This window comes from Rattus norvegicus, chromosome 19 (genome assembly GCF_036323735.1).
Source record: "Rattus norvegicus strain BN/NHsdMcwi chromosome 19, GRCr8, whole genome shotgun sequence".
Classification (NCBI taxonomy): domain Eukaryota; kingdom Metazoa; phylum Chordata; class Mammalia; order Rodentia; family Muridae; genus Rattus; species Rattus norvegicus.
In genome coordinates this window covers 13,293,065-13,320,717 of record NC_086037.1, presented here as the reverse complement: position 1 = coordinate 13,320,717, position 27,653 = coordinate 13,293,065, and positions in this window count along the sequence as shown.

The following is a 27,653-nucleotide window of genomic DNA, read 5'->3' as shown; positions in this document are numbered from 1 at the left end:
CCATATTCTCTGGGCAGAGGCTGAGAGCGCTGCCCCTTCCCAGAGCATTAAGGTGGAGTAGTAAAAGCTACACACTGCAGTGGAGAATGCTTTTCTGGGCCCAGGGAGTCAGAAGTCTGGTTCAGCAGGGCTAACTAGGGATAGGACAGGATAATGGTACAGGCCCAAGGCCATGAACTGTGAGGCAAAGGTCAGCAAGAGGCTTGAGGATGCTCTTGCTATGGGGTATAGTGGTATAGGGGAGAGGGGTTCTACACAACCTTTGGCTCTTAGATATCTGGAGGGCATTCCTTAGCCCATTTTTATTAATGAGCTGCTGGAACTATGATCGGCAGGGTCTGAGCTATTCTAACCTGACTAGGCTCTTAATACCATGTAAAGATCCTGTTCCTTGCCATCCGAGTCTTGATCTGGTTTGCTCTGCCCCGTGTGTATCCTCATGGTGACTCCTCCTGGTGTCTCCACATGGTTTCTCCACAATTTTCTTCCCTTTCTGCTCTCTATCTGGGACCCTCTTACAGGGATCCGATGTCCCACCTCTACTGTCTCCCTTGGAAAACAATTTTTACATAATATTGAGGCCAGAGATACTTCGACATGTTATCATCGATGCTGTTACCAGATGTCAGGGCACAAGAATCAGCATTTGAATATACAGTACCCAAGACCAACTCCTAGTAATGAGGCAGGCAATTTCAGTCACATTACTGCTCCCAGTAACACCCCACCCTTTATACTGAGGCTCAGGTGGGAATGAGTACCTTTCCCGCCTGGGAGAGGAGAGGCCCAGGAGAAAGTTGATTGAGACTTCAGTACTTCAGCAGGAGCCAGGTTCTCTAAACCTTTACTCAGTGCTCCTGACTTGTCTCCTCCCAGTCTCCCTTTGTTTTCTTGCTATTGTTTGCAAAGCCCCTGAATCTCTTCCTCCCTGCCTTCATCACAAGGAGGCATGTCCACACTAAACAAAGGCTTAGTGTTTTCCATTTTCCTAATTTCTTCCGTTCTTACGCTGCTCCTGCTTCTCTACCATGAGTGAGTCACGTTGTTGTAAAAATATTTAAAAAAATGAAAAAAGTATCTTTGTCTTTTATCCCCACAAGGTCTGGCACCGCGGTGCTCCGAGATATCTTAATCTCAGTCAGCAAAGCCTCTCACCCGATTTGCTCCATCCCATATCACACTGTAGAAGGCCTCTCTCTGAGCCGTTAGCAATCTCTCTACCTATCTAATTCCCAAGGCAGGTTTCTATGCCAGAAACACACATCCCAGCTCTGTGGGAGCCCAGACGAGCCGCCCCCCACTCCATTACACTTAACTCTACACATGAAAGAACACGACACAATAACCTTTGACCCACTTGATAAAATATAATTGCCCACCTAAACATACAAAGCCCAATACACATCCATCCCTTAAAAACATTCCTAACAACCTGTAAATACACAGAGCAGAATCTTAGCATCACCTGCTATATTGTCCTGCCACAGCTTCTCTCCTGGTCCCTCCTGTCTCTTCCTCCTTTCCATTCCAGTCTCTTCCCCTTCCTTCAAACTTCTCTCCTGCCCATCCTTCCTTCTCCTCCTTTTTTTTTTTTTTTTTTTTTTTCCGGAGCTGGGGACCGAACCCAGGGCCTTGCGCTTGCTAGGCAAGCGCTCTACCACTGAGCTAAATCCCCAACCCCCCTTCCTTCTCCTCCAATGACAGGCCTCCTTCTATCCTGTATCTACCCTCACCTGTATTTTACAAATTCAATGGGGAGAAGTTTCTGGTGAAGTCACCGGAATCCTGACTAGGCAGCTGTCCTTGGGGCAGTGGAATTAGCATAAAAATCCAGATAACTCCAGGGCAAACCACAACAGAGTCATTCATTTATTATCCCTCTTGAGCAGACAGCAAGCTGCCAGGGTACTGGATCACAGAGACACCCTATGGCTAGAGCAAGGATCTCTCTGAGAGCTGGCTTCATGGGTCCAGCTCAGTCCTGGGGCAGAAGAGAGAGGTCGCTGGTACTATGAACACTGGAGATAGTGTCACCCACAACATTGGATAGCAGAGAGTTAAATCTTTAAGTCGTGCATTACTCAGAAGGTCAGGGATCTGAGAAGGCAGCAGCTTCACATCCAGAAAACCCTCCTTCAGTCTTATCTCAAGTGAGCAGCCAGAGCTTGGTCAGGTGGTCATCCTTATCCCTGGAATTCATGGTGTCTCTCTTCCCATCTCCTGAACTTCTCCTTTATTATCTTCTGTCTGGGATGGAGCACGGGTTAATTTAGGCAAAGCAAGTCATTAACACCATGCACAATGTGTGCCTGCAGATTCCTCTCTGCAATATACAAATGTGTAATATAAATGTGCCTTCATGATAAATATGACTCATATCCATTAGTTTTCTTATGGCTGTGACCATACACTTAGCAAGAAGCAACTAAAAAGGGTTTATTTTACCTCACAACTTAAGGAAAAAAAATACAGTCCACATGGTGAGCAGGCTTCAGGAGCAAGGTGCAACTGCTTACACTGTCTACAGCTAAGAAGCAGAGATACAGTTAGGGGGTGGTAGCACAGGTCATTAACCCCAGAACTCAGGGGGCAGAGGCAGGTGGATTGCTGTGAGTTTGGGGCCAGACTGGTTTACAGACTGAGTTCCAGGACAGTGACCCCCACCTCAAGGTCTGTTTGTTTCTTTTTTACCCTTTAAGAGTTATTTTCGACTGGATTCAGAAGCTCTCATGAAGGCAGTCTCTGTCCCCTGGTGATGTGTTCCTGGCATTTTTCTTTGGCTCCTTCACTCTCTTGGCCTGAAGTTCATCCTGTTCTGCAGACTTATTGATTTTATTTCTGCCTCGTTTCTTCAGAGCAATATGTTGGCATTTGTGTCGTGGGAAACTGGAGGTAACAAGACATTGAATCTTGGGTACCTTGGTCCTGGCCTGCTTGCCTTCTTTGTTTAGGGACATCATCTTCTTTAGAGACTGAAAAACTTGATGATCTGCTGGTTCTTTGGGTCTCAGTTGCTGATGCACACTTGTATCTGCCAGTCTAGGAATAGCCTTCTCTAAACTTTTTCTTTCTTCCTTTTTTTTTTTTTAAAAAAAGATTTACCTATTTTTATTTGATATGTGTTGGTGTTTGCCTGCCTGTATATCTGTAGAGGTGCCATATATCCTGGGGTTGCAGGTATAGACAGTTGTAAATTGTCCTCTGCAACAGCAGGCAGTGCTCTTAACCACTGAGCCACCTCTCCAGCCCCCGGTTCGTTTTTAAAACAATAACCAAATTAAGAATATTCAGATTCATTTCCAATGCATCCAATGACAAACTAAGGCTTTCTTTTTCCACTTTTTCCTTGGCCTATAACAAGCCAAGCAATAACTGGCACACTTGGTCTTTGGTCAAGACACCTTGCTTCATGGGAAAAACATCTTTATCGCTCCCACCATCATTTGGGACCACATGACTTTTCCACTCTTCACCCAGCACACCAGCAGTTAATTCTGTGGCTATGCGCTTCTCAGGGGAAAAAAAATACAAGGTTCATATTCATCATGCTCTTCAGTGGGTTTCTGACAGCTGGTGTCTAGGAAGTGAATATTCAGCTTGTAGATGTGACTGACTACCTAGGAGGTGCCACAAACAAACATACGACAAAATATTCCTGTATCCTTTTTTAAATACAATCCAGGACCCCATTCTATGGGAAGGCTGCCCACATCCAGGGTGTTTCTTTCCTCTTCAATGAAATCTTTCTAAAACCTACCCAAAGAGAGGGTTTCCCCATGGTGATTCTAAATCCGTTGAGGTTGACAATATAAATCTTTCCCTCCATTACCAGGACTTCTGTTGCACATTTTAAAAGAAATTACAATTCTGAACAGTTAAAGGTGTGCTGAGTGTCCTGACTGGCAGTTCTCCCCAGGAATGTGTTTGTTATGGTGGGAGCAAAGGCAAGGGTGAGAACAGAGCTGGGTTAAGGGCTGTTTCTCTGCTGACATTTACCTGACGTGGACCAAGAAGCCCATTTCTTTACAGGTGGGGGAGAAATGGTGGCCTGTGGCAGTCTGTTAGAGAGAGATATTTTGTGACTTTGCAGAGTGAATATTTCAGATTTGATGACCTTCTCCCAGTGTGAGGGACTTAGTAGAGGTATGAGTTACTTTTTGTTGTTGTAATGAAACACCATGACTCCAAAGTGGCTTGTAGTGGAGAATAGTTAATATGTTTTGAGCTCCCTCCCAGTGGGTGATTGAACTTCTAGCCACCCGCCAGAGTTCTCTGGATTTGAGAATGAAAGACACACACAGGCAGCGTTATTTTTTAGTATGCCTTACTAGCTCAATGATTGGGCACTTTCTGAACCTCCCCGAGGCCAGCACACACTCCCTTCCAGTATTCCTGAGTTAACACTTTCTAAATTTATTTATTTATTTATTTTTTTATCTTTGCTGCCCTGTTTCCTTCTGGGCAGCCCTTCCATGGGGCCTCTTTCTCTTTGTACCTACATTTCAGCTATCTCACCCTCTTCTTCACAGCGTGGTCAGTCCTAAGGCTCTCTCTTGGCAGAATTCCTCCTCCCCACCCCTCCTCCCACCCCTGCCCTCCCCCCTTCTCCCACTCCCCCGACCCCTCCCCATGCACCCTCTGCCCCCCTCTACTCCCACCCCTTCTGCCCCCACTGTGTTTTTCCCCCAGGAATCCTAAAAGTCCTGCCTCTTTCACCCTGCCTAGCAATTGGCTGTTAGCAACTTTATTTCCCAATCAGAGCCAACTGGGGGCAGGCTTCTTTTAGCCGATGTGCAGGACATTGCAACGTTTTTTTTTTTTTTTTTTTTTTTTTTTTTTTTTTTTTTTTGGGGGGGGCAAAATTAGCATGAACACAAATTGCTAAAGTGGCTAATGGAAGAAAGTTTATTTTGGCTTCCAGTTCTAGGGAAGAGAGACCATAATGGTACCAAGGCATGACGACAGGTGGCTGGAGCAGGAAGCTGAGAAATCACACCTCCAACCACCGACAGGAAGCAGAGAGTGAGCTGGAAGTAGGGGCACTGTACACTGTCAACCCGGACCCAGTGGACTTCCTCCAGTAAGGCTCCAGCCCCTAAAGGTTCCATAACCTCTCCAAACAGCAGTGCTGATGGTGGGCCAAGTGTTTAAATACCCGAGCCAAGTTTGAAACCCAGGGGGATGCTGCTTTTCTTACAGTGGTTGAAGATGAAAACTCGAAGGCCCTTGTTAATGACTTACTTCTGGCACTGGCTGCGCACTGGCTCAGAGAACTGGCAGTGGAAGTTCTCCTATCAGGGTCGGGGATGAGACAAGGGGTATCTGGTCCCTCCATTGCGGTCAAAACGCCACTGCGTTTTGACAATTATGACAATTAGTCTTTACTTCGTACGTAGTCTCTGGACTGGTTTTGAGCCAGCCCTTACAGCAGAGCCTGGCATGTTGTAAGTGTCAAAAACTCACCCAACCTTTTGCTTTTGTAATGCATTTCACTTAATGACTTTAATTAACAGGACTCTGCAGGCCTGACTGGAGAGGCATGTCCTGCCTTCCCTTCCAGCAGATGGCTTCCTAGGGTCACCTTCCTTGTTCCCAGTGTCTCTGATGTCAGTGAATCATTCAGGCCTTCTGCCTGTCAGGTTCTTGTGGCTACTTTGTTTCCTGCATCTAGTTTCCACGGCTGCAATCGCCAATCCTCAGTGTTTCTCTCTGAAGAATGGGAGAACAAGACTGGTCTTGTAGAATCAGAAGGCAGAACCAAATCAGAGATCCAGCCCCAGGGGAGTTCTTACTAAGGAAAAAATGACTCTGTCTTGTGGTCAAGTGGAAGTTAGAGCTATGGTGGCTCAGAAACCCTAACACCTCTCTTTGTTTAGAACGAAGTAGCAACAGCCCTGCCCAGTTAAGTTAGCAGAGAGGGTAGATGATTCCATCCTTAGTTCAGAAATCTTCAGCTTAGTAAGGGCTGGACCTGAGGCATCATCAGTACTGAAATTCATGTTTGGTGGCACTGCACTGGGTCTCTGGGAATTGCATCGGATCTTGAGAAAAAAGCATATTTTGTATAGGTAGAGAGACAGCAGTTTGTGCTTGGACGGTGAGCTGTGGTGACTTCTGTATGCTCACCAAGTCTTTGGTATCCATTGTCTGAAAAAGTGGATCCCATTCCCCTCCCATCTGCTGTGTCTGTACGCAAAGGGCCGGAAGCCATCACGTGACTGAGGCCAGGACATGGAGGCACTGGGGCTTACTCTTTGCTCTCTTGGCTCGTGTCTTCAGAGAAAGCTAGAGACTATGTTCTGAGGAAGTGTGTCCAGCCCTGTGAAGAGGTCTACAGGGTGAGCAGCAGAGACCTCAGCTAGTTTCCCTACAGTCGGGCAATTATCTGTAAGGCAAAGCTGAGGTAAAAGCTGAGGTGAAGTGGAAGTGAGTCGTGGTAAGACAAATCGAGGAGCAAGTGTGTATTAGCTCAGGTCTGCCTTCTGCTTCTCATTTTGTATTTGTGTGTGCGTGTGTTTTATATACATGTGCAGATGTGTGTGTGTGGTTTATGTACATATGCACATGTGTACACATGTGTGTGCATGTGCATGTGAATGGCAGAGGTCAATAACAGGTACATCTCCTGATAGTTTTTGAGACAGGGTCTCTCACTGAACCTGGAATTCATCTAGTTGGCTAGGCCAGTCAACTTCGAGCTTAATGGATCCCCCTGTCTTTCCCCTCATCCAGTAAGCCCTGGGTTCACAGAGGGTGCGATCATGTGGGTGCTGGGAATTGAACTCAGGTCCAAGTGTTTTGCAGCAGGCACCTTACCAACAAATCCATCTGTCCAGCCTTCTCTTCTAAAGCCACCATGCTATAGGCTAAAAATGTCAAAACCTACTGTGTACGTAGGCTGAAGGTGCTGTGTAACCCCAAGCAAATCCACATGGCTGAACAGTATCCTGTTGGGCCTGTACTGTCTCCTGCCCTTCCTGGCCCCTAGGTTCATGGAAGTTCTCTGGGCAGTGAAGGTGCACGGAGCAGGGCAGGGTGGCATCTGCCTTCCAGCCTAGTTTGCTTTCCTGTTTCATCATGTGGTAAATTCCGAGTCTCGGACATCAAGCCTGAACCCTGTTGTTCTACCGTTGGCTCTCTCTGCTTCCCAAGCACTTCAACCTCTATCTGCAAACTCTCTAAGTACATACATAGCCAATGCTGCAATCTTCTCTAGTATAAGAGAATTGTCAGTCTTCCCGCCAATCCTTTTCAAAATAGTACGTGAGTACCATGGAGCAAAACCAGAAAACCCCCTCCGGGAACAAGGTAGGAAACCACCCAGTGGCTGTAGCTCTTATTTTGCTAAGCATCTTAAAGAACATGGCTGACCCCTCACACTCTGTCTTTCCCTCTATTGCAGTCACAGCAGTTTCCCACTATACCTAAGTCATGCTGGGCACCACCTGTAAAGGCTTAGTTTCTTCAAAACCTACTTTAATAAGGGTTCTCAAGTGCCTCAACCTGCCTTCTAGCCCTTCCTCCAAAGGTAGGGGAGGAAAGATGGTAATAGGACAAGGGAACGTCGACCTGTTTAGAAGTAGTTCTTTGGGGTGAATCCCAGTGTACATTGTCAGGATACGAGAAGTCCAGGTCAAAAGTCTCACCAAACATGAATCATCATGGGGAACTCGATCCAGCAGAAATAGCCAGGCTTCTGCCCAGTGAGCATGAATCAGCAGAGTGACCAGAACCAGACGGAATGCCGGGAGAAGTTCTCTGCTGCGATTCTGTCAACCAAGCAAAGATCAGCGAAGAATCGAGACCAACAACCATGGATACAGTGCAAGTGCCCTATCACTGTCTGTTGGGTCCTACTTAACATTCTCTCCAAGCATCACACATCCTCTCATGGGTCTGCTTCAGAGGCTGCTTCAGGAAAGCATCCCATGGCACAACCAGAAATTTCTACTTCACCAGGCCATAATGCAGGGCCCACTCATGGCCTCATTTAGTCCTATAAATGCTAAAAACATGTGAATTTGGGGGACTCAGTTATCAACACGTGAGAGACACATTCAAACTGCAGCAGTGTTCCTAATGATTTTTAAATGTGTAACTGACTTGCTTGACCCATGTACCTGTGTGATGGCCTATGATCATCCTTATTTCAAAGCTCATTTAATTTTTTAATTAAGAGATTTGCCTAAGGCCCGTTCCTAGATCAGGAGTGACAGGGTCAAAGCTTTCAACATTGTCTAAACACATACTCTACCAGCTTTACACAGGTGTCTAAGGGTTAGGGAAATGACAGTTCATATTCTTAGCATCACCGTTTGGTAGGCAAATGTGACACCGTGACCACGAATACCTCCCAAGTCTGCCTGAAGTAAAGGTGACCTTACCTTGTCATGGTCTACCTCTGGAGACTCAGAGAAGGTGGAGGATTTGCCCAACCCTCCTCCAGAACCCAGTTTAATTTGAGGAGAGGGTTTTGCTAATTTTGGGGAAAGTTCATTCTGTTTTGTCACTCTGCTTATGTCATCATTAGGTAGGACATGGCTAGAGGTGGGAAAAATTGGAAGCTTTTTAGAAATCAGGGAGAAGCTACAGTTTCGAAGGGTGCTGAGAAATGCTTAGGTAAAGTGCCCTCCTCCTTTAGTCTTTCTGTGGTTCTTTTTTTTTATTTTTTTATTTTTATTAGCTTGAGTATTTCTTATATACATTTCGAGTGTTATACCCTTTCCCGGTTTCCGGGCAAACATCCCCCTCCCCCCTCCCCTTCCTTGTGGGTGTTCCCCTCCCCATCCTCCCCCCATTGCCGCCCTCCCCCCAACAATCTAGTTCACTGGGCTTTCCGTGGTTCTTTTTCCCTGGAAGTTTAACACAGAATAAGAGTTTTAGGGCCTGCTGGACAGAGAGGAAGGGCATGGAAGCCAGACAGCACAGGTGAATGAGTAGAGTGTCCTGTCTGTCCCTTTCATATCCTTAGCCACAGTGATCCCTCATCACTGGGAAGAGAAAAATTCATTTCTAAATGGCTCTGTAACTCCCCGGTGTTATTGAACAGAGACAAAGGACAGCTCATAGCATATAAGGAGGGAAACAGAAACTTCAGGGGGAGCCTTGGTCTATCTGCTGAAGCCGTCTGCCTGTTTAGGTCTGCTTTCACAAGGTCTTTAGGTGCTTTCCCCAGGCCTCTGATTTCCTCATTGTTAGCTATTTTTTTTTTTTGCATGTGTGTGTATGTGTGTGTGTGTGGGTGGGTGTGAGTGTGTGTATGTGTGTATGTGTGTTTGTGTGTATGTGTGTGTGTGAGTGCGTGTATGTGTGTGAGTGTGTGTGTGTGAGTGTGTGTGTATGGGTGTGTGTATGTGTTTGTGTGTGTATGTGTGTGTGTTTGTGTGTATGTGTGTGTGAGTATGTATATATGTGTGTGTGTTTGTGTGTGTGTATGTGTGTGTTTTGTGTGTGTGTTTGTGTGTGTGAGTGTGTGTATGTGTTTGTGTGTGTATGTGTGTGTGAGTGCATGTACGTGTGTGAGTGTGTGTATGTGTTTGTGTGTGAGTATGTATATATGTGTGTGTGTTTGTGTATGTGTGTGTTTTGTGTGTGTGTTTGTGTGTGTGTGTGGGGGCGTATGTGTGTGTTTGTGTGTGTATTTGTGTATGTGTGAGTGCATGTATGTGTGTGAGTGTGTGTATGTGTTTGTGTGTGAGTATGTATATATGTGTGTGTGTTTGTGTATGTGTGTGTTTTGTGTGTGTGTTTGTGTGTGTGTGTGGGGGCGTATGTGTGTGTGTGTATTTGTGTGTGTGTGTGAGTGTGTATATGTGTGTGTGTTTGTGTGTGTGTGAGTGTGTGAGTGTGTGTGTGTGTGTGTGTGTGTGTGTGTGTGTATGTGTATGTGTGTATGTTTCCATGCATTCTCTCACACATGGGTGGAGACCTCAGGTTGATATTGAGTATCATTCTTCATCACTCTCATTGAGGCAAGGTCTCTCAGTTGAACCCAGAGTAGGTCAGTTTGGCTAGCTTAGTCGTCTTGCCCCAGGAAGTCCCTGTCCCTGCCTTTTGAACACTGCAATTGCAGGCGGCCTATTGAGTTGTGGCTTTTATGAGGGTTCTGTGGATTTAATCTCTGATTCTTACACTTTTACTTTAGCCACTAACCCCCTCTGGAGAACTTGTCCTCAGCATTACTCGGTGAGTGAGGACTTTACTATCTGAACTAAGCTCCATGGGTCTACTCAGGGAGAAGGTGGTGGTTCAGTTTTGTCCTCAGATTTTACGAAGTGGAAAGCTAGAGTTTCTCACAGTAATAAGGGTTCCAGTGGAGTTTACCACATATGTGATTTACATGCACGAACCAACTGCCACCCAGTTACTGGTCCTTGAATTATGGAAGCAGAGAATTATGCAAAGTTGTCCTCTCTGGACATCCCAAATGTCAGAATACAGGTCAGTGCCCTGGGCATGTCATGGAGAGGCATGAACTTATTTGTTAAGTCTTGTGGGTGCTGGGGTTGGGGATTTGGCTCAGTGGTATAGCGCTTGCCTAGCAAGCGCAAGGTCCTGGGTTCGGTCCCCAGCTCCGAAGAAAAGAAAGAAAAAAAAAAGTCTTGTGGGTGCTGAGTCTATGCATTGTAACCAAGGTCCCAGGAGACGCTGTTGCCACCACCATCCAGGGCCACACTTGGGTAGATTTTGGTCACATTGAGGCTGTAATTTTGAGTCCGTGCTGTCTTCCAGAACTGCCTTTATCTGTTCCCAACTCACTCATCCAGCACATCTTAGCTTTGACCTTGGGCCACATTGATCAGAGATGAGGGTGGGGGTGGGGGTGAGGGGAACAAAATGTTCTGTCCTCATGCTCCTAATGAATGTGCTGGGGAGACAAGGATTTGCATTTCTCACACACATTCAAGTGATACTGTTTTGTTGACCTGAGAGCCACCTTTTCAGGAACATATTTCATTATTGGGCATCATTAGTTCCAATAGTTTATTAGTTTGGGGGACAAAGGGCACACGGGGGTTCTAGAACGTCCACGGATTAACGTGACTGATGAGTAGACCGGGTACAGTGAAATGGTGCTCTAATGTTGCTTTCCTTTTTCTGCCTGTAAAATTGGCTCATTTTATTCACCTCGCATCCCCCCAGCAGCTACCCTGTTTCTCTCTCCTGACCCCCAGACAAATTGGGATAGTCATTTCCTTCTCTACTGTCTAGGTCAGAGGACTGACATTCCCAAACGCATGTCATGAGACCCTTTGGTAAAGCTTCAAGGGAGAGAAATTCAACCCAATTTTCTTGGATATAGCTGTCCCTCCTTTAGAGTGCTGGAGCAAACAAGAACCCCAGCAGCAGCAGCTCTGGGTCCACGGAAAGGAAGACACTTTAGAAAAGTTCACCTCTGTTGGACAAATGACTGTTGACAGGACTGGGCTCAGAAACAGTTCCGAATGAAGGAAAGGTAAGACTCCTGTCTCACTTGACCATCCTTCCAGCTGGTGATTCCAGCAAAAGGCCTAAGAAGAAGCTACTTCATAGATATTAATTTTCCTCTTTTTTTATTTACTTATTTTATATGAGTACACTGCAGCTGACTTCAGACACACGAGAAGAGGGCATCGGATCCCATTACAGATGGTTGCGAGCCACCATGTGGTTGCTGGGAATTGAACTCAGGACCTCTGGAAGAGCAGTCAGTGCCCTTAACCACTGAGCCATCTCTCCAGCTTAATTTTTCAAAGTTAATTTATTATTATTTCTTTGTATTTCTCCTTTATCTTCCTTTTCACTATACTTTAGGTTTTATTTTATTAAAAATGTGTCTGGGCCTGTCTTAGGATTTCCACTGCTAAGAAGAGACCATGACCAAGACAACTCTTTTTTTTTTTTTTTTTTTGATTTTTATTAGATATATTTCTTTACTTACATTTCAAAGGTCATTGCCCTTCCCGGTTTCCTATCCCTAAGCCCCCATTCCCTCCACTCCCCCTCCCCAATATGGGTATTCCCTTATTGCCCCCCCCACCCAGTATTCCCCTGCACTGGGGGGTCCAACCTTGGCAGGATCAAGTGCTTCCTGATGCCCCAACAAGGCTATTCTCTGCTACATATGCAGTTGGAGCCCGGGGTCAGTCCATGTATTTCGGTAGTGGCTTAGTCCCTGGAAGATCTGGTTGTTGGCATTGTCGTTTTTATGGGGTTATAAGCTCCTTCAACTCTTTCAATCCTTCCTCTAATTCCCCCCAATGGGGGTCCTAGTCTCAGTTCAGTGATTTGCTGCTAGCATTGACCTCTGTACTGGACATGCTCTGGATGTGTCTCTCAGGAAAGAGCTATAGCCGGTTGCTTTTAGCTTGCATTCTCTAGCTTCATCAATCTTATCTAGTTTTGGTGGCTGTATATATATGGGCCACATGTGGGTCGGGCTCTGAATGGCCATTCCTTGAGTCACTGCTCTAAACTTTGCTTCCATATCCCCTCCTATGGATATTTTTTCCCCTTTTAAGAAGGAGTGGGAGCATCCACATTTTGGTCATCCTTCTTGAGCTTCAAGTGGTCTATGGATTGCATCTTGGGTAATTCGAGCTTTTTGGCTAATATCCACTTATCAATGAGTGCATACCAAGTGTGTTTTTCTGTGATTGAGTAACCTCCCTCAGGATGATATTTTCTAGTTCAATCCATTTGCCTATGAATTTCATGAAGTCATTGTTTTTGATAGCTGAGTAGTACTCCACTGTGTAGATGTACCACATTTTCTGTATCCATTCCTCTGTTGAAGGGCATCTGGGTTCTTTCCAGCTTCTGGCTATTATAAATAAGGCTGCTATGAACATAGTGGAGCATGTGTCTTTGTTGTATGTTGGAGCATCCTTTGGGTATATGCCCAAGAGAGGTATAGCTGGGTCCTCAGGTAGTGAAATGTCCAATTTTCTGAGGAACCTCCAGACTGATATCCAGAGTGGTTTGTACCAGTACAAACACCCCAGTGCCCATGTGTTTGAGTCCCACCAACGATGGAGGAGTGTTCCTCTTTCTCCACATCCTCGTCAGCATCTGCTGTCACCTGAGTTTTTATCTTAGCCATTCTGACTGCTGTGAGGTGAAATCTCAGGGTTGTTTTGATTTGCATTTCCCTGATGACTAAGGATGTTGAACATTTCTTTAGGTGTTTTTGGCCATTTGATAATCCTCAGCTGTGAATTGTTTGTTTAGCTCTGTACCCCATTTCTTAATAGGGTCATTTGGCTCTCTGGAGTCTAACTTCTTGAGTTCTTTGTATATTTTGGATATAAGGCCTCTATCTGTTGTAGGATTGGTAAAGATCTTTTCCCAATCTGTTGGTTGCTGTTTTGTCCTAACCACAGTGCCCTTTGCCTTACAGAAGCTTTGCAGTTTTATGAGGTCCCATTTGTCGATTCTTGATCTTAGAGCATAAGCCATTGGTGTTTTGTTCAGGAAATTTTTTCCAGTGCCCATGTGTTCCAGATGCTTCCCTAGTTTTTCTTCTATTAGCTTCAGTGTGTCTGGTTTGATGTGGAGGTCCTTGATCCAATTGGACTTAAGCTTTGTACAGGGTGATAAGCATGGATCGATCTGCATTCTTCTACATGTTGACTTCCAGTTGAACCAGCACCATTTGCTGAAAATGCTATCTTTTTTCCATTGGATGGTTTTAGCTCCTTTGTCAAAGATTAAATGACTATAGGTGTGTGGGTTCATTTCTGGGTCTTCAATTCTATTCCACTGATCTACCTGCCTGTCTCTGTACCAATACCATACAGTTTATATCACTATTGCTCTGTAATACTGCTTGAAGTCAGGGATGGTGATTCCCCCAGATGTTCTTTTATTGTTGAGTTTAGTTTTTGCTATCCTGGGTTTTTTGTTATTCCAAATGAATTTGCAAATTGTTCTTTCTATCTCTATAAAGAATTAAGTAGGAATTTTGGTGGGAATTGCATTGAATCTATAGATTGCTTTTGGCAAAATGGCCATCTTTATTAATATTAATCCTGCTAATCCATGAGCATGGAAGATCTTTCCATCTTCTGAGATCTTCCTCAATTTCTTTCTTCAGAGACTTGAAGTTCTTGTCATATAGATCTTTCACTTGCTTGGTTAAAGTCACACCAAGATATTTTATGTTATTTGGGACTATTGTGAAGGGTGTCTTTCCGTAATTTCTTTCTCAGCCTGTTTATCTTTTGAGTAGAGGAAGGCTACTGATTTGTTTGAGTTAATTTTATACCCCGACACTTTGCTGAAGTTGTTTATCAGGTTAAGTAGTTCTCTGGTGGAACTTTTGGGGTTGCTTAAGTACACTATCATATCATCTGCAAATAGTGATATTTTGATTTCTTCCCTTCCAATTTGTATCCCTTTGACCTCCTTTTGCTGTCTGATTGCTTTGGATACGACTTCGAGTACTAGATTGAATAAGTAGGGAAAGAATGGGCAGCCTTGTCTAGTCCCTGATTTTAGTGCGATTGCTTCAAGTTTCTCTCCATTTAGTTTGATGTTAGCTACTGGTTTGCTGTATATTGCTTTTACTATGTTTAGATCTGGGCCTTGTATTCCTGATCTTTCCAGGACTTTTATCATGAAGGGGTGTTGAATTTTGTCAAATGCTTTCTCAGCATCTAATGAAATTACCATTTGGTTCTTATCTTTGAGTTTGTTTATATAGTGGATTACATTGATGGGTTTTTGTATATTAAACCGTCCCTGCATCCCTGGGATGAAGCCTACTTGATTGTGATGGATGATCATTTTGATGTGTACTTGGATTCGGTTTGCAAGAATTTTATTGAGTATTTTTGCGTCGGTATTCATAAGGGAAATTGGTCTGAAGTTCTCTTTCTTTATTGGGTCTTTGTGTGGTTTTGGTATAAGAGTAATTGTGGCTTCATAGAAGGAATTTGGTAGTGCCCCGTCTGTTTCTATTTTGTGGAATAGTTTGGATAATATTGGTATGAGGTCTTCTATGAAGATCTGATAGAATTCTACATTGAACCCATCTGGACCTGGGCTCTTTTTGGTTGGGAGACTTTTAATAACTGCTTCTATTTCTTTAGGAGTTATGGGGTTGTTTAAATGGTTTATCTGTTCCTGATTTAACTTTGGTACCTGGTATCTATCTAGAAAATTGTCCATTTCCTCCAGATTTTCCAGTTTTGTTGAATATAGGCTTTTATAGTAGGATCTGATGATTTTCTTTTAAATTTCTTCAGATCTGCAGTTATGTCTCCCTTTTCATTTCTGATTTTGTTAATTTGGATACACTGTGTGTGCCCTCTAGTTAGTCTGGCTAAGGGTTTATCTATCTTGTTGATTTTCTCAAAGAACCAGCTCCTGGTTTTGTTGATTCTTTGTATTGTCCTTTTCATTTCTACTTGGTTGATTTCAACTCTGAGTTTGATTATTTCCTGCCTTCTACTCCTCCTGGGTTTATTTATTTCTTTTTGTTCTAGAGCTTTTAGGTGTGCTGTCAAGCTGCTGACATATGCTCTCTCCTGTTTCTTTCTGTAGGCACTTAGAGCTATGAGTTTTCCTCTTAGTTCTGCTTTCATTGTGTCACATAAGTTTGGGAATGTTGTATCTTCATTTGCATTAAATTCTAAGAAGTCGTTAATTTGTTTCTTTATTTCTTCCTTTACCAAGTTGTCATTGAGGAGAGCATTGTTCAACTTCCATGTATATGTGGGCATTCTGTCATTATTGTTATTGAAGACCAGCTGATAGGATGCATGGGATTATTTCTACCTTCCTGTATCTGTTGAGGCCTGTTTTGTGACCGATTATATGGTCAGTTTTGGAGACGGTTCCATGAGGGGCTGACAAGAAGGTATATCCTTTTGTTTTAGGATGGAATAGTCTATAAATATCTGTTAAGTCCATTTGGTTCATGATTTCTCTTAGTCTGTCTATGTCTCTGTTTAATTTCTGTTTCCATATCTGTCCAGTGATGAGAGTTGGGTGTTGAAATCTCCTGCTATCATTGTGTGAGGTGCAATGTGTGTTTTGAGCTTTAGTAAGGTTTCTTTTATGAATGTAGCTGCCCTTGCATTTGGAGCTTAGATATTTAGGATTGAAAGTTCATCTTGGTGGATTTTTCCTTTGATGAATATGAAGTGTCCTTCCTTATCTTTTTTAATGACTTTTGGTTGAAAGTCAATTTTATTTGATATTAGATTGGCAACTCCAGCTTGTTTCTTCAGGCCATTTGCTTGGAAAGTTTTTTCCAGCCATTTACTCTGAGGTAGTGTCTGTCTTTGTCTCTGAGGTGTGTTTCCTGCATGGAGTAAAATGTTGGGTCCTCTTTACGTATCCAGTCAGTTAGTCTATGTCTTTTTATTGGGGAATTGAGTCCGTTGTTGTTGAGTGATATTAAGGAATAGTGATTGTCACTTCCTGTTATTTTCGTTGTTAGAGGTGGCATTATGTTTGTTTCTCTCTTGGTTTCATTGCAAGAAAATTATATTCTTGCTTTCTGTACAGTGTAGTTTCTCTCCTTGTGTTAGAGTTTTTCATCTATTATCCTTTGTAGGCCTGGATTTTTAGAAAGATATTGCATAAATTTGGTTTTGTCATGGAATATCTTGGTTTCTCCATCTATGTTAATTGAAAGTTTTGCTGGATACAGTAACTTGGGCTGGCATTTGTGTTCTCTTAGGGTCTGTACGACATCTGTCCAGGATCTTCTGGCTTTCATAGTCTTTGGTGAGAAGTCTGTTGTAATTCTTATCAGTCTGCCTTTATATGTCACTTGACCTTTTTCCCTTACTGCTTTTAATATTCTTTCTTTGTTTTGTGCATTTGGTGTTTTAACTTTTATATGACGTGAGGAATTTCTCTTCTTGTCCAATCTATTTGGAGTTCTGTAGGCATCTTGTGTTTATGGGCATCTCTTTCTTTAGGTTAGGGAAGTTTTCTTCTATGATTTTGTTGAAGATATTTACTGGTCCTTTGAGTTGGGAGTCTTCACTCTCTTCTATACCTATTATCCTTAGGTTTGATCTTCTCATTGAGTCCTGGATTTCCTGTATGTTTTGGGATAGGAGCTTTTTGCGTTTTACATTATCTTTGACAGTTGTGTCGATGTTTTCTCTGGAATCTTCTGCTCCTGAGATTCTCTTTTCTCTGTTTTGTATTCTGCTGGTGATGCTCACATCTGTGACTCCTGATCTCTTCCCTATGTTTTCTATTTCCAGGATTATCTGCCTTTGTGTTTTCTTTATTGTTTCTATTTCCATTTTTAACTCCTGGATGGTTTTGTTTATTTCCTTCTCCTGTTTTGTTGTTTTTTTCCAGTAGTTCTTTAAGGGATTTTTGTGTTTCCTCTTTAAAGGCTTCTAATTGTTTACTTGTGTTGTCCTGTATTTCCTTACAGGAGTTATTTATGACTTTCTTAAAGTCCTCCATCATCATGATAAAATGTAATTTTAAATCTAGATTTGCTTTTCTGGTGTGTTTGGATATTCAGTGTTTGCTTTGGTAGGAGAATTGGGCTCTGATGATGCCATGTAGTCTTGGTTTCTGTTGCTTGTGTTCCTGGCTTTGCCTCTCACCATCAGGTTGTCTCTGGTGTTACCTTGTCTTGCTGTTTCTAATAGTGTCTTGACCGTCCTGTAGACCTGTGTGTCAGGAGTGCTGTAGACCTGTTTTCCTGTTTTCTTTCAGCCAGTTATGGGAATAGCGTGTTCTGCTCTCAGGTGTGTAGTCGTTCCTGTCTGCTGGCTTTCATCTGTCCCTGTGGGCAGGAACCAGAAGGGCCTGCCTCTACTTCTCCTAGGTCCCTGTGGGCAGGGGGCCCAGATGGCACAATGCGTTTTCCTCTTGAGTCAGGAATGTGGGCAGAGAGTAGTCTCCTCTGGTTTCCCAGGAGTGTCTCCCCCTCTGAAGCTCTAGCAATACCCCCAACCAGATTTGGGTGCAGGGAGCTGTTTGAACAGTTCAGTTCAGATCCGGGCACAGTCTGGACTGTTGGCCTCCTGCAGCTTGACTGCTCCTATCTTCCTGTGTCCAGAGGCACTGTACAGTTTCCTCTTGGGCCAGGGATGTGGGCAAAGGTGGGCAGAAGTGGAGGTCTCTCCTGCCCTGCAGTCTCAGGAGTGCCCACACTTCTGGGCAATCAGCTCTCTCTCCATGGGGTTTGGGAGCAGGGAGCTGTCGGTCGAGATTAGTGAGGTTTCGGGTGCCAGCTAGAAACCGGAAGTGTTCGGTCCCAGAGGAATTTTGCTTGTGTGTGTCCTGAGTCCACCAGGCAGGTCACTTGGAGCAGAAAAGTTGGTCTTACTTCTGGTCTCTGGCCTGAAGTCGCTCCTCAGGGCTGGGTTTCAGCTCTCTGTGAGGGCAGCAACCAGAAGGGCCCTGCCCCTGCTCTACTTCAACTTTTTAATCTTAGATTTTCTTTTGTAAATTAAACACAGATTACATATTACATTCTTACTATATATATTCTGTATATATATTGAGACAAACTGTTTAGCATTAACGATGAGAGACCGAAGTGCAGTAAAATTCAAGGCCACAAGCATTCTGCACCTAAGTGAGCACAGCTCACCTGTTGTTTTATTTGTTTGTTTGTCTTTTGGAAGAGGGATTCTTGGCTCTGCAGGCAATGATGGCTTTACTGTCAGCCATGAAAGGCGAGCTAAAAAGCCTAAGGCTTCTTTCCTTTATAGTGCGCCCTAGTCCTCTCCGGTTCTTTAGTCTACCTCATGGCTCTGGAGACCCTTGCGCCGCTGAGGGTAAGGCTCTAAAATGGGGCTTCCAAGACTTGCACTGCCAGCGCTTCCTCGAGGCTTCTTGGAAATGCAGAAAGTCATCCCCATCTGGGATCTTACCAGTCCAGGATCATAATGGGATGTTTGATGGTAGAGTTGCCTGCCCTCTGCCATTCTCCCTGGTTCTAGAGAGAGGAGGAAATGACCACTAGGTGGCAGGGTTGTCTTAGAAACCTAGGATTCCCCCAGGTGGGGAGGAGGCGCAAAGGCCTTTTAGACTCCCAGTGTTCCAGGGTTCACTCAGCCATCTGGACCCCAATCCCCAGTCATCCCACCGCCTACACACACTCCCAACTCACAGCAGAGGGTCAGGGACACGGACACACACACACACACACACACACACACACACACACACACACACACACACACAAAATGAGACTGAGCCTTAGGATAAGGTTGTCCCCTGTGGAGAAGATTCGAGGAAGGTGCCTGATCTCTGCAGGGTTCTCACAGCCTAGCGGATTCTACTCACCCTATAGTTGAGGAGGCAGAGGGTCAAGGTGGCCCAGGGTCCCAGTTCACCTGGATTTCATCTAAGATTTTGTACCGAAGTCTGTGTTCACCCCTGATCCAGACATTTTTTTTTTTTTGAGGGTCACCGGATTGTAAAGGTTCTGAACTTTTTTGCCCCCTCCCCCAAATAATTTATCATTTGGCAGCATGGGTCTAGACACTATTTTCTCTCAAAGTTCTGTGCTTTGGTGGTCTCTCTGACAAGGAAGCGGTATCCTTCCATCTTTAGCTTTGTCACTAACTGGCTGTGTGTTGTCAGGCAGGCATTCAACCTCTCTGAGCCCCAGAAAGTGGGGGATGATGTATGTCTCACATTTGTTAAGAAGCTCAAATCAAATGTTATTTGGTGCAAAGGAGCCTTCCTCTTCTTCCTCTTCTTCCTCCACTTTCTCCTCCTCCTTCTCTTCTTCTTCCTCCTCTTCCTCCTCCTCCTTCCTTTTTATTGGATATTTCTTTATTTATATTTTGAATGTTATTCCCTGTCCATAAGCCCCCATCCCCTCCCCCTCCCCTTCTTCTATAAGGGTGTTTCCCTTCCCATCCACCCACCCCATCACCCTTCCTGACATTCCCTTGCACTGGGGGTCCAACCTTGGCAGGACCAAGGGCTTCTTCTTCCATTGGTGCCCAACAATGCCATCCTCTGCTACCTATGCAGATGGAGCCCTGGGTCAGTCCATGTGGTCTTTGGGTAGTAGTTTAGTCCCTGGAAGCTCTGGTTGGTTGGCATTGTTGTTCTTATGGGGTTGCAAGCCCCTTCAGCTCTTTCAATCCTTCCTCTAATTCCTCCAACAGGGCTCCTGTTCTCAGTTCAGTGGTTTGCTGCTAGCATTCACCTCTTTATTTGACCTGCTCTGGCTGTGTCTCTCAGGAGAGATCTATATTCGGTTCCTATCAGCCTGCACTTCTTAGCTTCATCCATCTTATCTAGTTTTGGTGGCTGTATATATATGGGCCACATGTGGGGCAGGCTCTGAATGGCCATCCCTTCAGTCTCTGCTCTAAACTTTGCCTCCATATCCCCTCCTATGGATATTTTTGTTACCACTTTTAAGAAGGAGTGGGAGCATGCACATGTTGGTCATCCTTCTTCTTGAGCTTCCTGTGGTCTGTGGATTGCATCTTGGGTAATTCAAGCTTTTGGGCTAATATCAACTTATCAGTAAGTGCATACCATGTGTGTTTTTCTTTGATTTGGGTTGCCTCACTCATGATAATATTTTCCAGTTCCATCCATTTGTCTATGAATTTCATGAAGTCATTGTTTTTGATAGCTGAGTAATATTCCATTGTGTAGATGAACCACATTTTCTGTATCCATTCCTCTGTGGAAGGGCATCTGGGTTCTTTCCAGCTTCTGGCTATTATAAATAAGGCTGCTATGAACATAGTGGAGCATGTGTCCTTATTATATGTTGAAGCATCTTTTGAGTATATGCCCAGGAGAGGTATAGCTGGGTCCTCAGGTAATGCAATGTCCAATTTCCTGAGGAACCTCCAGACTGATATCCAGAGTTGTTGTACCAGCTTGCAATCCCACCAACAATGAAGGAATGTTTCTCTTTCTCGGCATCCTCGCCAGCATCTGCTGTTGCCTGAGGTTTTTATCTTAGCCATTCTGACTGGTGTGAGGTGGAATCTCAGGGTTGTTTTGATTTGCATTTCCCTGAAGACTAAGGATGTTGAACATTTCTTTAGGTGCTTTTTGGCCATTCGATAATCCTCAGCTGAGAATGTTTTGTTTAGCTATGTACCCCATTTCTTAATAGGGTTATTTGGCTCTCTGGAATCTAACTTCTTGAGTTCTTTTTATATATTGGATATTAGCCCTTTATCAGATGTAGAATTTGTAAAGATCTTTTCCCAATCTTTTGGTGGCTGTTTTGTCCTAATGACAGCGTCTTGTGCCTTACAGAAGCTTTGCAGTTGCGAAGAAGCCTTCTAAGCTGAAGAGCCTTGGATGAACAATATGAGGCAAAACTGGGGTTCTGGGCAGTAAGAGGTCAGAAAGGGTCATGTTTTTTGGAAGAAGGTGGACAGCCATTGGCACATGTTGTCAAACCATGGTGGCTCATCTCTGTTCCCCTCACCCCCATTCCTGAATCACGAACCACTTCCTACACAGCAAGGGGAGAAAAACTCAGAAATTGAAAGAGCGACTTATGACCTCACTGACCTCTGAACATCCTGTAATGTTTTCCCCTGCCCTTAAAATCCAATTCCTGGTCTTGATCTCTTGGGCTTTCCAGGTGCCTGTTCCTTGCCCAGTGCCCCACCACCCCTTCTATCCCCACCATCTCGCTCACTCCTTCCTGCCTGCCTTGGCTCTTTATGCTCGCTGTTTCTGAGTGGACTTTTCTTTGACTCAGGCTTCAGTATCTTTGTCACCTTCTCAGTGAGCTGAGAAGCCACACTGGGAGAGCACAGCCACATGGCCTGGGGTAGCACAGCTCAGTATATTAAATGCCCTATACAGAACTTCTCCCTATCTGACCCCTCACTTGTTTGTAAGTCTTGTTAGTCCGTGTAGAGGTAAACGAGTAAAACAAAAATGCACAGTAAGAGCTAACACCCAGACCATGCCCCGCCAGAAGTGTGTCCCTTGAGGTCCTGTGTAGTTACCTGAAGCCTAACTTCTAGTGACCCATGACACCCTGTGCAAACAGTCAGTCTCAGGAAAGACAACTTCTGCTGTAAATCTTACTGAACAGTGAGATAGGCTAGCGAGAGTCCTGTCTGTCTATGCATCCAGGTGTGGACCCTGCACAGACAGATGCTGTGGGATAAGACCAAGCAGCTTCCCACAACTGATTTAAAACCTCCCTTCCCCCTCAGTGGCGTACCATCTCCTCTTCTTTGGGAACTCACCGGATGTGTGTCCTGGCCATGCATCTCAATAAACTCTCTTGTTTCTTCCTGCTCAGTCAGCTCCCCTCATGTGTGCTCATCCCTGCTTTGTGGACTGCTGCCTCAGTGCAGGATGTCTCCCTGGCTAGAGTAAAGCTGGCGACTGGAGGGGATGCTCGCCTCCTAGCTCACTGTGTCCCTCCAAGGTCTAAGAGATCCGTGCCAGCCTTGTCGTAGGCACTCCATATGTGTCTGTTGGGCAAATGGGCAATGGAATGAAATGCTCTGCAGTCCTGACTGCTGGGGCCTCGGGAACGTGCACTCAGGGCAGGCATCATGCGCTTCCCCTTCAGCTCTTCACATCCCACCTGGGAGGGATTGGAGGAGTCAGGGAGAGACACCTGCTTGCCAAATGACCACATTAAAGCACGGGTTTCCTCCGAAGCCCGTTAATTCCTCGGCGGCGTTGGGAGAATAATTAAATCCCATTTTATATGACGCGGTGTGTTCTCACACTTAGGGGTCTGTTGTAATTATTGAGCAGGATGGAGGATAAAGCTTCCCAGAGCCGTAATTAACTTTCACAGCAGAATGGATGTCGCCTCAGGAGGTCCAACACCTCTGGGGCAGGTTTTTTCTCTCTCCTCTGAGCTGATACCTGCTCTCGGATGCACGCTCTGCCTATCTAAATGAACAGCTCCTATTCCTCTAGTGATAAGTCACATGTGTTCATCGAGCACTCTTAGTGACAGCTATTTCTAGTGAGGGAGAGGGAGTGAGAGCCCCTGAGCACCCTTCAGAGCGCAGTGAAGCGTCACTTCCACCTCCAGGCTCAGGGACTTTTCTGTCTCCTCTCCTGTGGGAACCAGACACACCTGGCGAAACCCACTCTCAGTGGAAGCCATGATGGTGTGTGTCTATCTCCTCCCTCCTGCTACCCTGTGACTGGTAGTTTGGGGGGGGGGACCCAGGCTTTGGCACCCCCTATAGGCCATGCTCATCTGCCATTCCCTAATATGTCAATGAAAAAGACCAGCTATAGTGAAGAGCAGAGAATTATCTGGTGAGGCCACACTGGGAAGAGGGACAGAGTCAGGGGTCCGGTGACCCCAAATCAGTTTTCAGGTTCCTGATAAAAGCTTTAGTTCTTAATACAGGAAGAGCTGGGGCAAAGGACAAACAAGAGGTCGGGATCTGTAAGTCCAGCTCCTCATCACTGCTGTCCCGGCTCTGTGAGGTGGTCCTGAGAAATCCTTTTCACTGGGACTGTGTGAGGGGTCCATCTGGCTCTTATGTGGCGATTGCTTCTGCTCCCGGGAGCAGCCTCACCATCATGGATGACTACACTTGTCTGATGGGGGCAGGGTATCCTGTGAGGACCAGCTATTCTCAGAATCCATGTTGACTCAGGAAGGAAGGTGAGGGACACTGGCATATGGACAAGAAGACAGGGCATCGGACTTAGACCCTCGGTTACTTTGTGTGCCTAAGTGAGGAGTCAATGTTATTTTAGTAAAAGCAGTTTTCAAAAACATTTTTAGAACACATTTATTTATTTACTGACTTGTGACCTGTGTGTGCCCATGTGTGCCCATATGAGAGGCATAACCGTATGTGTGGAGCTCCGGATTTATGGGAGTCAGCTGTCTGCTTTCACCATGTTGGCTCCAAGGATCAAGCTCACAGTGTCAGACTCAACGACGGCCACTGTCACTGGCTGAGCCATCCTGCTGGTTCTAAGAGCAGCTTCTAAGGGGCTGCTTTGTCACCAGACTGTGTGCCCAGAGGCCCACACAGTCCATCTCACGCCTCATCCGCGGCTGGCCTGTGGACAGAGTCCAGGGCGGTTCAACAAATATTGGATGGATGGGCAAATGCGCTCACTCATTCCCGTGTCTCTCAGAGCGAGGTCAGTGCTGAGCTTTCTTTGTAGATTGAATGAGCAAGAAGCCATCTTTAGAGATGGAGAGGGAAGGAGCAGAGACGGGGGCACAGAGAGCTGAGCAGAGGCAGAGGAGGAAGAAGGGCTAGGAGAGGGGTCTGTCTTGTTAGCTCAGGCTGCCTTAAAGACTATCTCAGGTCGGAGCATGCTCATTGCAAGAATGAATTCGCGCATCGTTCTTGAGGCTGGAAGCCCACGACTGAAGAGCAGGGGAGTTTCTCTTGACCTGCCTTTCTTGGCTCGCAGGTGGCCATCTTTCCCCTATGCCTTACCAGCTCTTCACCTGTGCCTTTGTGTGCCCTCATCCCTTGTATGGAATACCACTCTTACTGGATTAGGGTTCATCTAATGACCTTATTTAAGTTCCACTGCCTCTGTAATAAGTGTGTGTCCAAACGGATTGGGATTTCCACATAATAGGTTAGGGGCTTCAACGAATGATTTTTTTATGGAGACACAGCTGAGTCTATCATGGGGTCGAAAGCACCCTCTGTTATTGTTTTGGGGAGTGGAAAGTGGACCAAGGCACTAAAAGAGGAGAAGGCAGTGGATTTTACATTGCAATCTGCGCATGGATGGAGTCGTTTCCTTTCTCTGGAATGATCCTTGGGCAATCGTCCTGACTACATCTCTGATCTTGCCACTAGGGGGAGACAGAGCGTCCGGCAGGAGCCCCACCAGCTTCTTTGCAGAGTGCTGACCTATCCTGACATGTCCTGTCCTGCCCTGTCCTAGCTGCCATCAGCCTCAAGCTGGGACTACAACCCGGTCGCCAGCAGAATGGTAGAAAAGACCTGGCTTGTGCATTGCCAGTCCTAATCGGATCGAATTCTTTTATTTGTTATAACAGAATGCCACAGACTAGGAATTTTATGAATGGATAAAGGTCGTTTGGCCCACAGCTCTGGAGGCTGGGAAGTCTGAGGCAGGGCACTCATCTGATGAGGCCTCTGCGTTCATCGAGACAGAACAGATTAGCGAATGAACACGGGGGATGCAGAGAGGGGTCACCAGCAGAGCTCTTCCCCCAGAGCAACCCAGCCTCAAACCCACTCACTGCTGTAGTGACTCCAAAATGACGGCATTAAAATCACCTCTCAGAGGGGTCACCTCTTAATGTTTGTCACAGTGGTAATTAATATTCTGCACAGACATAACAGAGGACAGTCAACCAGTAGCCCGCCGCAGTGGGTGCTCTGAGCCTCTTCATTCTGGGCCCCGGACTCCATTTTTCTAGCCACAGTCCGTCTCTAGTGTTGGATGCAGGGCTGTGTGCAGAGCCCCACGTCTGCCCCGAAGCACCAGCTGTTAGGAGGAAGGAACCGAGAGCTTTCTGTGCATGTGGCGGTTTTTTTTTTTCTTTCTTTCTTTCTCCAGGTTGGGGAATGAGTCCTTGATAGGATCAGGATTATCTGGTAATACTTAATGAAGGGCCTCCTGGCGCCTGCGCAGCTTACCTTAAGCCCTTGCTAACCCGCTGAGGGGATGATGGAGATCAGCAAGTGAGATGAGCACCTGTCTCTCCCGGTCGTCCTGGTGGTGGGGGCTGAAGCGGTCTTCTCCTTCCCACCCCCGCATTGGCAGGCTGACAAGGGCTTGCTGTTGTGTCCTGCCTTAGGGTTCAGCCCGGTGGAGCCTCTTTGTCTGTCCTGGGAGAACTTGTCTTTCTTTCCCCGCTCTAAGAGCGAGCCAGACTGTGCCTCTCTCACCTCACCAAAGTGAATGCTGTAGGCAGAATAGTCTGAAGGTCACCAGTATAAGGTAAAGGCCTCTTTCAAATCTGTCCCCAAAGCCAAACTCCCCTTTTCCCATGGATAGTGTAACTATCACATTTCTAGAACATATCCTTTGGGAAATTAAGGGAACATAAAGGAATCTTTCAGAGATTTCAACATTTTCATAAATCATGATATTTTCATAAATTGCCTAGGTAAAAGACAATGTTCTCTTTTGGCACAAATCTTATGTAGGTCACAGTTTGCTGGGACACACAAAGTTGCACCTGATAGGGTTCTCTGTGACGCCTGACCTGGGGGTTGGTTAGATGTCAGAGGAGTTGCTGTCACAACCCAGGATGCTGACCTTTCTAGGGGCCCTTGCTTTGGGGAATGTGTTCTGAGCTCCTAGGTAGGAGCTGTGGGGTTCCCAGGGTCGCCTCATCCAGCTACCTTGCTCCTGCTTGCCTGGAGCAGCTGTTCAGGGGGACCGAGCGGGAACCTGCGCCATCTTTTCTACCTGTCTGGCCTCCTGACTTCTCTCCCAGTGGCAGACTGGAATCCAGAAGAGGCCTTGGAAGGGAGGATGGGAATCCTGAGTTGCCGAAGCCCATGGTGTGGAAGGACTTGCTCCTTCTCAAGCCGCCCCTCCCTCCTTGGAAGGAGTCCAGTGGCCAGGCATCGGGTGAGAAAAGCACAAGGCTGTATTCATGCCTACGTGACCCAAAAGAGGCAGACTCCGCTGTAGACGAAGACGTAAGAAGTTGGGTCTGCTGGAGAGATGAGGAAAAAGGCTGGAGAGGGCCCTGGAGGCTGGCCCACATGCTAGCCTGACCCCTCCCTCGCTCGCCCTTCTTTCCCATCCTTATCATTGGCAAATAAGGCGTTAAGTGTCAGTGTGGCATTTTCAAACAAAGTGTGATCAGTCATTCTCCTTCCCCTTTCCCCACTCCTGGTGTCACTGACTTCCCTTGTCACTCCACCACCTATGGTGTGTGTGCTTGCGTGTGTGTGAGCACATGAGTGCTGTGTAGGTGCGTGTGTGTGTGTGTGTGTGTGTGTGTGTGTGTGTGTTGTGTGTGTGTACAGGCTGGAGACTGATATCAAGAGTTTTCCTTAATTACCCGTCCATTTTATTCTTTGAAGTATGGTCTCTTGGCCAAACTCGGAGCTTGCCAGTATGGCTAATCGTACTAGCCAGATTGCTTTGGGGATGCCATGTCTCTGCCTTCTGGAAGTGCAGGCAGGATGCCACATCCACATGGCATTTACATGGGTACCAGAGATCTGAACTCTGGTCCTCTCCCTTGCACAGCAAGTGCAGCTAGATGGGAGAGATATCTCCATAGCGGTAGGCATAATATTATTGTGTACTGTGTAAATATTGTGTACTGTGTAAAGATTATCCTTGTATCATTCAAATGATGATTTCTGTGCCCCCATATCTGGTTGCAAGACGTTGCTTCCAGTTATTCCCTAATTGGTCAATAAAGAAGCTAATCAGCCAATGACTATGCAGGGCTGGACTTCCTCCCAGCCATGAGAAGAGGGAAGGAGAGAGGAAGTGGAGATTTGCTAAAGGAAGAGAGTCCAGTAGACACAAGGAGAAAACACCCGGAGCCCAGAGAAGCCGATCAGTACTAAGGGGCAAGTACCACTGGGATTTTGACTGGGAGGTAGCCACATTAGCCTAGAGGATTAAAACAGAGCCATGCTGCCCTTAAAGCTTGTTAAATAAATGCAGTAGTCCAGGCTCAATTATCTGGGAGCTAACTGGGTAAAGAGGAAAATGACAGGGCTGGAGAGACAGCTCAGCGGTTAAGACACTGAATGCTCTTCTAGTGGCTCTGA